This window comes from Astyanax mexicanus, chromosome 20, assembly GCF_023375975.1.
Source record: "Astyanax mexicanus isolate ESR-SI-001 chromosome 20, AstMex3_surface, whole genome shotgun sequence".
In the NCBI taxonomy this organism is placed as follows: domain Eukaryota; kingdom Metazoa; phylum Chordata; class Actinopteri; order Characiformes; family Acestrorhamphidae; genus Astyanax; species Astyanax mexicanus.
In genome coordinates, this window is record NC_064427.1 from 39,510,232 (window position 1) to 39,522,764 (window position 12,533).

Here is a 12,533-nt window from a genome sequence, read left to right on the forward strand (position 1 = left end):
TTGTGTAAGTTAAAAACTTAAAATAAAATAAACAAATAGGATGAAAAATCGTAACTTATCTGGCAACCTTAGTCCTAACTAAAGTAGCAACGCTACTTGAGTTTGGCAGGAGACAAGTTCACCGCGCGAAGTTGCTACTAAATGGTAATTCAACTATGAAGCGACGGTTTGAGTCTGGAGCTGAGAAGAAGAAAAAGAAGCAGAAAGATGAGGCCCATGCATCCCTTTCTGGTGAGTAACTTCGATGATAAAGGTTTAAATAGTTTTGATTACTTCATGTTCAGTGGTGTTGCCTGAGCTAGTTACGTTGGCTTTGCTGATTTGGTAGCTTTAAACGCTTAACTAGAAACTAATCTGGGTATTGCAAGGCACGTGGCACGTTTGCAAATAGTAGTAGTGTAGTTTGAAGATTTTTAGTGACTTTAATAAAAAATTAATAAACAGAGTAGCCTACCTATTGACTAATGCCGTCAGTGCACTATCCAAATGGTCTGTATGACAGCAGGATCAGACAGCTCTATAGATTTTGACAGGCTGATATAAATACACCACGAATATAAACGATAATTTCATAACCTTTAAGGCTGGCTTGTGTAAATGACGTGTCCACTGCTTAAAATAGACATGCATCGTTTCATTTATTATTTATACATTATAAATAGTACTCTTGTGCTGTTCTTCACTGTTATTGGCCTTACTTATAACGTTGTAAATATTCACAGTTACATGTGTAATTTTAATAAATAGTAAAATTTTGCGTAAACCTTTTGTGTTTGTGTGTGTTTTTTTTTTTTTTTTGGGGGGGGGGGGCCTCCCTGACCAGTTATGCTTAGGGCCTCCAAAACCTTAGCAGCGGCCCTGCCAATACCTTTGACTTTGAAAAAGATGACATATGTCACATCGGGGCGAGGGGGGGGGGGGGTGTGATCGGGGTGGTTTCTTTTTCAGTTGTTTATCGACGTGTGTTTCAGAACTTTTGAATCGGACAGGTCTGCCTAACAACAGAGCGATCTATATCCTGATTGGCTCAACGAGAGTACATTATAATATACAACTGATGGATTTGCAAGCGTGAGAAATACCATATGTGGCGTGTGAACGCTCAAAGCGTGAGACTTGAGAACACTGATCACATATATCCAGAAAAACATGATATTCCACAGTGTTCTACCCTAAACCTGCTTATAAACAGACCCATAGAGCAAGGCCCTTTAAAGCTACTTCAGACAGATAAAAGTGGTTCTTTGATTAGATCAGTGCACAGAACACCTCTATAGGCACCTCTGTTTTTACTCTTAATTCTCTTTCTGACCAACAGTGTGCAGTACCAGCTCATACAAGAGCCTCTGTTGTTACTGGCAGTCAGACCAGCATCCAAGCATCACCCAGAACAATGAGAGAAATTGATTTCTGCATCCACTGCTGTTCCTTTGCGTCTGGGCGAAGATAACATCCTCTGCAGTCTCTCTCTCCGGTCTCTCTCTCTCCGGTCTCTCTCAGGGTTGCCCTGAAAAGATAAGAGCTTCCCCAGGGCTCTGCTGCTCTGTTTTTTTATGAAGCATGATCCATATATCAGCCAGCAGAGCCATCTGCGCCACATCAGCTGACATGAAATTATGAATGATAAATATGTTTATGATGGTGTCTGGATTTATAGTTGCATGCCTGTCCTTGTTGTCAGCGAAGTTTTAGATGTTTCATTTAGGTACTAGAGATGTTGAGGGTGTTTTCAGTGTTCTAAGAGTATAAATAATCTATTTTTTACCACAAATCAGATGAAGTTTGGACAATATGAATAATACAGATAAAAAAAACAATGTATTTACTTTGACCTGTTAACTGTTAACCAAAGTATAAACTGTATGAACCAAAAATATATTTAATCTAATATACCATATTCCAAAAAAGAGTTCAGGAGTGCAGGCAGGCAAGCCAGTCTAGTATCTATACCCTGATCTTCTGCAGCCATGCTTTTTAATGTGTGCAGCATGTGGTTGTGCATTGTCTTAAAGGCAGCATATGTTGCTTTGTGGATAACAGTCTGGATGGTCCAGAATGTATGGTCCATCACAAAAGACCCAGACCCTTACGTAAAGAAAATATATGTCCCAATATATTAACTGTCAATATATGTAATTATTTAATTTCACAATTTACTGGTTAATTGGAAGGATTCGATAAGGTCAATATTTTCCATGGATACAGTATGTGCTACTGATTAATATGTGATTCTTGTGTCCAAAAACAGTGAATTTTTTTGCTTGATTTAGGTGTTACTTCACTCATTTTGAGACTTTGCCGTTGCTTTTTGTAAGAAATCTTACTAAGAAAATTTTGCTTACCCCATTGGCAGATTTTTTTTATGATTATATACATATATTTGTCTTAATTTGCATATATTTTGTCTAGTTTTTGACAATGGATTTTTTGCAGTGAGGGTGTCGGAAATGGTAACTGCGTTATAGTGATATTAGTTAGATTACAGCTTACTGAAAAAAATAACGCTGTTTATTTCAACGCCGTTATTCCCATCAGTGATAATGATAGGTAAATTAATGTACTGTAAACATTAATATTTTTAACAATGGTAGGTTGTCTGTATACAAGTACAACATTAGTACAAAACAGGTTGGTTTATTAAATAAATCTGATTAATAATTGATTCATCTAAAAAAAAAAACGACAGATCAACAATCGGTAATTGAAAAAATATATTTTTTACCTCACTATTTTGTAATGTTAGCAGGGCTGAAATGCAGGAATTGATGTACATATATATAAAAAGGTTGAGGTTGAGGTTGAGTAGTTGAGCAGACAAAACATTAAATATTTTAAAATGGCATTTTTACAGTATTTTTGCAGTATCCGTACCGTCCCAACCTTTTTTTGATGTGGGGTTGTAGATGTTTGGGAAGCGAGAGGGGGAAATTGCATCACGTACCTCAGGCAGTGCTGTAATGTCTTCTCCATTTACTTTTCTCTCTCTTTTTCCTGAACTCAGCATGTTTAGCATTATATCCTGCAGGCTCGGACGGATCTTTTGTTGATTTTTTGCCGCCTAGAGTCAAAACGGTGCATGGCTTGTGTCTGAAAGAAAGAAGAAAGTGTTAGAATATGCCTGCGAACTGAAAGAGAGCTTGTGCTTTGGAAAAGATAGTTATGTCATAAATATTTAGCCTAATATATGAAGGACTTTTAAAAAATATTTCTTATAGTATATTAAAATGACTAAAATAGAACTAAAATGATTTAGTTATAATAAAGAATAGAATCCATTTTAAAGAGGTTGAAGTGTTAGAATATCCCAGTGAACTGAAAGAGAGCACCACACACACAAAAAAAAACATTAATTCTTTTAAATGTTCCTTTAAGTTGTCATGGTTCTGTATAGAATAATAAATTTGACTAAATAACCTTCAAAGAACCTCCTTTCTCAAAAAGAGAGAGTATTTATCTCAGTAACTGTACAATCAACCTAAACAAAAGCACCAACTACAAATAAAAGCTATGATGTAATAGAGGATAAGGCCACTTTAAAGCAAGGCTGCACAGAGTGGTGGGACAGTTACTCTTTCAGGCCCTTTGCCTCCCAGCACCCACTATCAAGCAGCGCACATTTCAGAAGGTCTCGCTGTCGTTTCATCTGTGAAAATAAAGACCATCACACAATGCCAGTGGGCTCAGAGTGAGGTCCTTCCACTCCCACTGCAGCCGAGGGTGGTTATTAACGCTGTCAGATATGAATGACTGAGCACAGTGCAGCACATCCACACACAACTACAATCACACACACACACAAAGAAAAAAAGAACATTTTCAACATGGAGGACTGCTGTCACTGTGTAACACACATCAAATAACCGTAAATATGGTCTGGGTTATAATGTTAATTACTCGGTATATAAATACTTGAAATAAGTAATCTGGTCTAATTTATAAAGCAGTATGAAATTTGATCATTAGATTATCAGATAATTTGTGAGGTTTTATGAGTGAGGTTGAACACTGGCCAACTTGCTCATGGCAAGCCAACATGCCAGACACACGGGACATTTCATTTCCAATGTCACGCAGGCAATTTAAACATTCCTCATTCCACAGTGTTGTAGGAATACATTTTGCACATAAGTCATTATTACCATTCACGGTGGACGGCACAACAGGTGGTAATATTCGTGAGCAAAAAACAGCTGGCAGAAGTGTCCTTACCTTACAAATATATATAAAGATAAAATTATATCTATATTTTTATTTTTTTATTTTTACTTAAAATAGCAAAACATAAAAATTAATATGTTAAATGTTTTTTTTATCCCACATGTTACTATTTGTCCCCAACCCAGACTTTGAAAATGCTTTCCTCCTATTAAATATGTTTCTGATGTAACTATGGGAAAAATTACATTTTTATATGCAATTGAAATGACAGGTTTTCAATTTTGCCATGAGTATTTTAACAAGACAAATTTAACACCAAAATCATGCTGGACGCACAGATGAAATTTGGCTTCTGCCTTTAAAATACATAAAAAAGGTGCTGTTATTAAGCTAATTTGAATATTTGCCCATTATTTGAGTAAAAGGTTGTATAACTGGGTTTAATCCTTGTCTGGGAAACTGAAAATATAGAAGATTCTAGACTACGAATTAAGCTGAGTCGTAGACTTTTTTGTAAATCCAGCATAGTCTAAGACTAGGCTTAATACCTATCTGGGAAATAGCTCTGATAATCTATGATAAAGTTACATTAACCCAGGCTTAATGCTAGAAATTAATTAATTCATTGAAAAATCACCATGTGATTAATTATTTGCGTAATTTACATTCATATATGCCCAAAACAACGTACCGCATATTCATGTCGACAGGAAAAAAATCATTTTGAAATGTTGAAATGTTGAACATGCAGTAGATTTATTCAGCATGAATACAGATTATAACATAAAAAAATAGTAAAAATGTAATTAAGGTAATATACCATTATCAGGAGAGAACAAGTTTATGCCAGGCTATAGAAATAACAGTTTTTCAATTTTTTAATTATATCAGTTTGTTACTCTGTTCTTCTGTCAGAAAACTGAAATGCATTTACCATCTTAATGCCGCGTAGATTATATTTTCCTTTCGATGGAAAATCTCAATTGGAAATTGTGTGTAATCCAAGACTAGACTTAATCCCTGTCTGGAAAATTGCTCTTTTAAATCTAGGATAAAGTTACGAGTCAGATAAATCTGAATATGTTCGACAGAATCAATAAAAAGAAAGAGAGAACGACTAAAATCTGAAGGATAATGGACAGAGATTGAGGCAGATTATAAGAAAGATAAAATAAAAAAATTGAAGAACTTTAAGGGCAGAGGTGAAAAGCAAGAGTGACAGCTAAGAAAAAATGTAAAGATATGAAAGAAAAACAACAGAGAGAGAGAGAGAGAGAGAGAAAGAGAGAGAGAGAGAGGGGGTTTGAGGTAGAGTTAGGGAGGGAGGGAGAGAGGAGAGGAATTCAGAGTAGAACAGCTGGACAGTCAACATCCAGCTCACAGCTGAGGATCAGCGCAACAGCGATCCACGTCTGCTTCGCTTCCTCTTCTTTAACAACACATCCCAGAGTGGTATTCGTGTGTGTGTGTGTGTGTGTGTGTGTGCATATGTGTTCACTATTAACACACAGGATATGAGGCGTTCTCTCCTGGAGCAGTGACAGCCGGAGAATGGACTTCTGCATGCAGTAAAGGACACGACTCTCATCCGTAAAAACAAAAGGTCAGTAGCTAATTCTCTCTACCAGAGCACAGAAACATTCTCCTCACACACTCAGGGTACCTCCATTCTACATTACACACACACTAAAGACTGTACTTTTACATTGTACATTGTATTGTTTATTTGATAGTATTTATATGTATCTTTATATCTTTATATTTTATATTTTTCATTTTGTAACTTTGTGTACTATACCTGCCGCTGGATGTCTAGAATTTCCCCTCGGGGATCAATAAAGTCTCTATCTATCTATCTATCTATCTATCTATGAGTGAGCAATAAATAGTCTCAAACACACACATATACACACACACTTCAGCACACACACACACACACGTGTATAGGGCAAAATTCACAACACACATGCTTTGAATTGACTTTTACGGACGCAACAGCCAACACTTAGCCTCCGTCTCAGTCTCTCTGTCTCATCCACATCCTCTGTGGTGATCTTTTCCCCTGCGTGTTCTTTATTTTCCTCATGGTCACATTCCTCCTATGGTCACAGCATCTCCACAAATATTTGTCTGCCATCTATAAATGTAGAGGAGTGGAAAAACGGTGTGAAACTGCTCAACTTCTGTGTGAAAAGAGGCCAATCAATGAATGAGAAAGAGAAGAAGTTATTGAACTCAACAGGAGAGAAAGAAGAAGTGCCAAAGACTGATTTCTTCAGAGATAAGCTGAGTCTGATTCCTAAATATAAATTGAAAAAGCCTGAAGGGCAGGTGACAGTGTTTATGGCAGGCCTTTTTATCTTAAAATGATTTAGGCAATCAGTTAAAACACTAATTCACAATGTTTGTAAAGCAGATTTACTAGTAGAAACTCTCATCTCAGATACAATTTCAGCTATGATAATTTTATTATTAATAATATCAGATTTACAGATCTATATATATATATATATATATATAAATCATATTATAAGGAGACCACATATCCTTAATATAACATGGCAAATCAATTGTTACCAGTGTTACCATTGTGTGGTGTGTGTTTGCGTGTGTTTGCGCGAGTATGTATGTATGCATGTGTGTGTCTATATGCCCAGATGGATTGGCATGGACTCTGTCCTTGGTCAGTGCCTTAGTATCCGATGCTGTGTTCCTGGACAGTTTTTTCCGGTTGAGAGTATTCTGCGTAGGATTGGCTGCTGCTTCTCGCCTGAGTGTGTGTATGTGTGTGTGTGTTTGCTGGTTAAGTGCTATGAGCATAGGATTGTGTTTAGGGAGTGTTGATTTTAAAGCAGATTTGGATTTCCTGAAGGCACCAAATAAGTGCAATTTCATTCATTTATTCATTCATTCATTCGTTCGTTCATTCGTTTGTTCTTATCTATAATTACATTTTAAAGTTCTAGGTCCACATTAATGTAAATTGACCATTAACATAACTAGTAGAAATGCTAATTCAAAATATATGTAATGTAGTTTTCACCAGTAGAAATGCGCAGTTTTAGATTATAATATAGTTGAAGAAATCTAACATTAAGGTTTTTGTCGCTGGGGCTGTATCTTATACTGAGGTACAAAAAAGTACCTTTCAGTGAAAGTCCTTTTTTGTACCCGTATTTTTGTGCCAGTAAAGATTATAAAGATTATAAACATTATCATCAACTGAATATGTGTCAAGAACTTGATGATACAAAATTGTCTGGCTTTCAAATAAAAAATGTGCAATTAAAGTATATATATATAGTTTATTAGTACAGTGATACAGAATACTGAATGTACCTTTTGGCTGCAGGTTAAATGGTACAATTTTGTACTTATTGCTGTTAGAAATTACTTTATACTTCAGAGGGAACAAATCTGACCCTGTAAAGACCAATATTATACCATTGAGGCTACAATTATGAAGAGTGTACCTTTGAGTACAAAAAAGTACTCATATCGTACCTCTGTTTTTAGAGTGTATGAACTCCCCCTCTCACTAGCAATGCCCCAGTAGCACGGCTAGCACATGCCTCCAACACATGTGAAGTCAGCCATCGCCTCTTTTCAAACTGCCACTGATGCAGCATCACTGAAACATGCATCTCCTCTGCTCTGATACATCAGCTAAACAGACGCCTGCGCTGACCAGCATCACACTAGTAGTGATGTACGGAGAGCGATTCAACATCTACAGTACATCAACATCTACCCACCCAGAAGGAGCCTATTGTCTTATCTCAGAGCCTGGATTCAAATCAGCGATCCTCAGATCGTGACAGTGGCGTATCTGGAATGAAAATTTCTACTAGTAAATCTATAACTGGACCTAATATCTGAAATGAGATACTGATTTTGTTCAAACATGTCCAGTGATAAAGAAGCACTCAGAAGAACTGTGACCGCCCTGCATAACAAAATGACGTTTGGTGCCAAAAGGGATGAACAGAGTCACTTGGAATTAATTTCTGAAGAGGTGGGATCTAAAGGCAGCCCTACTGAGAGAGAAACTGACCACAGGAACTGTGGGCATTGGATTATGGTTCAGACGTGGCCAGACCACCACATCACATTCCAGGAAATAAAGCAATGTGCAAACAGAGTGCAAGATTTAAGCCACAAAGCGAATCCTCAAGTGACTCCAGTCTAATTTTCACGACATCTGCAATACATTTTAGCTGTACAGCAAAACAAACTGCCAGATTACAGAGAGCTACACTAGAATGTAGGACCTTAAAAAGATGCAGATCTCAAAGAACTCCATCAAGCTGTCTAAAAAAGTATGTCTTAGAAAGAACAAAACATTCTCCAAGTATTTACCAAGTGTTTACAGGAGGAAACCATACACATGATGAACTTTACAGTGCATGACATGTAGGCCCATACGCTTATCACTGTCCCGCCCAAAATGTCACTGTGTGTCTGTGTGTGTGTGATCACTACAGTGGATGTGTGTATTTAACTGGCCACGTTCCATCTGTGTCCAACACAAATATGGTAAATGTGTATTTTGCAACATTTACATCAAAGAGAAGGGAAAATGGACAACAGCAGTGAGTGAAGATTTCAGTTGTTGGATAGTAAGGTGACAGATGTTTGCAGTGATGTTTCTGTGTAAACTAAATGAAAAGCCATCAAGCTGCCGGTGCTCAGAGGGAGCACAATTGGCCCTCCGCGTGGGTACAGTAGATGGCACTCTCTCCCCACATCACTCCTAGGGTGATGTCTGCAGCACAGGGCGTCTGTGAGCTGATGTATCAGAACCGAGTCACTGCGCTTTCCTCCGAGCGTTAGCGCTGTGATGCTACTCGGTAATGCTACAGCATCAGCAGCAGCTCGAAAAGAAGTGGTGTCTGACTTCACATGTATCAGAGGAAGCATGTGTTTGTCTTCAGTGTTTACAGTGAGTTCGAACACACTCTCTATAATAAGCTCTCAGACACTGGAACCCCTTGTTGGCCCTTGTTTATTTTCTTAAATTTGTACATTTCAAGTGAAGCATTGCTCTTTTGTGCATGTGCTTCAGTTCATAAGCATGAACTGTTTAACAGGATAATGTTTGATGTAAATCTATACCTTCTGTGAGAATGTAGCATTACAAGGATTCAAGGATTCAAGGAGATTTTATTGTCATTCGCATCACATGTGGTACATGAGGTGGAATGAAATTGTGATCTCACGATCCAGTTTACACCCAAGAGCTGTTATTAAAATAGATATATAGATGAAATAAAAGAATACAGTAAAAAATAGATATACAAAATAGATAAGATAAATACCACCCCAAAAAAATACTAATAAATAGGGAGAGTAGACAGGTTGCAGCAACATGAAGTCCAGAGTGCAAGTTTTGCTATAGCAGCATGATAATGTGAATTAGAGCAGTAGAAGATAAAGTGTCTCAGTGCGGGTAAAGTGACAGTGTTTGTAAACAGTATTTTGTCCTTGTGTGTCAGTGCAGTGTGTTGTTAGGTGGAGTTTAAGAGTCTTACAGCTTCCGGAATGAAGCTGTTTCTCAGTCTGGTCGTTGCAAGTGCAAGTGCATTTATGAATATACAAACATTCTCCAAAATCTACCTGAAAAAAAGTTAAGAATTGATTTAATAGACTTGAAATGTGAACATAGCCTGGAGTAGTTGAATTTGTATCTATTTTAAATGTACCTTTGGTTTAACTAAACATGTATTATTTATGTGGCTTGGCCTTATCTAAATACAGTGCATCTGGAAAGTATTCACAGACTCTGCTGCAGAGATGGTTGTCCTTCTGCAAGGTTCTCCTCTCTCCACGGAGGAACGCTGGAGATCTGACAGAGTGACCATTGGGTTCTTGGTCACCTCCCTGACCGAGGCCCTTCTCCCCCGATCGCTCGATTTAGACGTCCGGCCAGCTCTAGGAAGAGTCCTGGTGCTTCCAAACTTCTTCCATTTACGAATGATGGAGGCCACTGTGCTCATTGGGACCTTCAAAGCAGCAGAAATTTTTCTGTATCCTTCCCCAGATTTGTGCCTCGAGATATTTTTGTCTGGGAGGTCTACAGACAATTCCTTTGACTTCATGCTTGGTGTTTGCGCTCTGACATACAGTCAACTGTGGGACCCTATATAGACAGGTGTGTGCCTTTCCAAATCATGTACAATCAACTGGATTTACCACAGGTGGACTCCATTTAAGCTGTAGAAACATCTCAAGGATGGTCAGTGGAAACAGGATGCACCTGAGCTCAATTTTGAGCTTCATGGCGAAGGCTGTGAATACTTACGCAAATGTGATTTCTTAGTTTTTTATTTTTAAGACATTTTCAGAACTCTCAGGAAAACCTTTTTTCACATGGTCATAATGGGATATTTTGTTTAGAATTTTGAGGAAAGAGATTAATTTAATACAATTTGGGATAAGGCTGTAACGTAACAAAATGTGGAGAAAGTGAAGCGCTGTGAATACTTTCCGAATGCACTGTATAATCCAGAACTGACAAGGTGTAAACGGGTCTAAAGCTGCTGAAGGCCAGAGCCAATGTGATAGATTTCATTCCTCCAAAACACCAGGCACAATCCAAAGCTGTGTGAGAGCTGTGTGTGAAAGAGACAATGATCAAATGTCACTCAATGAAAGAGCCAGGTGTGTGTGTGTGTGTGTGTGTGTGAGAGAGACTCTCTGGCATGGACATTGTGAGGCATCCATCATGCAATTAAAGCAGACAGAGAAGACACTGCTAATTCTCATGCCACAGAACACACAGATCCTGACACACACAAGCAGGATAATGAAGCTAATGACGGTGTGATCAGATTCAGAGCAGCAGAATGGACCCCTGTTGTTAAATGTGCAATCTCTGAGGAAATCGCTTTCCGTCTATGACGCATCACAGGGTCTGTCACAGCTCTGATTATCATAGTTCGGGTCGGATATCCACTGACGCATCCATTTTAGACATGGTTACAATGGCTTGCAAAAGTATTCATACCCCTTGAACTTTTCCCACTTTGTCACCTTACAACCACAAACTTAAATTTATTTTATTGAAATTTTAAGTGATAAACCAACACAGTAGCACATAGTTGTGAAATGAAACAAAAATGATGCATGGTTTTTTAAATTTTAATCCAATATAATCTGAAAAGTGCCCACTTGTATCAATACTTAGTAGAGCCACCTTTTGCTGCAAGTACAGCCGCACTTCTTTTGGGGTTTGTCTCTTCCAGTTTTGTACATCTAGAGACTGAGATTTGTGCCCAGCTCAGTCAGGTTCGATAGAGAGCGTCTGTGAATAGCAATTTTCATGTCTTGTCACAGAAGTTCAATGGTATTTAGGTCAGGAATGGGTAATTCTAACACATTAACATGCTTATGATCTAAATTATTCCACTGCAGTTCTGGCTGTATGTTTAGGGTCATTGTCTTGCTGGAAGGTGAATCTCCTTTAAAGTCTCAAGTCTTTTACAACCTCCAACAGGTTTTCTTCCAGGATTGCCCTGTTTTTATCTCTATCCATCTTCCCATCAACTCTGACCAGCTTCCCCATTTCTGCTAAATAAAAGCATCCACACAGCATGATGTTGCCACCACCATGTTTCACAGTGGGGATGGTGTGTTCATGGTGATGAACAATGCTACTTTTCCCCCACACATAGCGTTTTGTATTTAGGCCAGAAAGTTCCACTTTGGTCTAATCTGACCCAAGTACAATTACGTGCTACTTTATGTTGGTCTATCACTTAAAATCTCAATAAAATATGTTTAAATTTGTGGCTGTAAATTGGCAAAATGTGAAAACATTCAAGGGGTACATTGTCTATATCAGTGTTTCTCAACCAGTACTGCGCCAGCAAACCCCCCCCCCCCCCCCCCCCCCGTCCGTAAACTGGGGTGCCTTGACATCTCGCATATATTTAAAGGGTGCCGTGATAGAAAAAAGGTTGAGAAACGCTGGTCTATATCACATCCCACATTATAAGTCATGAAATGAATTCATGACACACCATCAGATGATAAAGTCAAGGTATGGTGACCAAGCATTGAACACTGGGAACACGCTGGTTTACACAGTGGCTAGGATGGTGTGGCTAAGGCTTTAAATAGGCCTAAATTAAAAGAACAATGCAGGATGTGTGTGTGAGAGTGGGACGTAGATAATTACCTCTAAAACTCTGCAGCTACAGTATGAGGAATTCATGCCAAAATATAAATATTTAGGGTGTTTTTACACATGTAGTTGGGTTCTATAATCCGGATCAGTTTATGAGTTTGTTTACTTGGAGCATTTTTGCCCTCTGTTTGCAAAAACCTTTTGCACCAATATATGCACTTATAGACCATGAGAGCATGATGTCTCC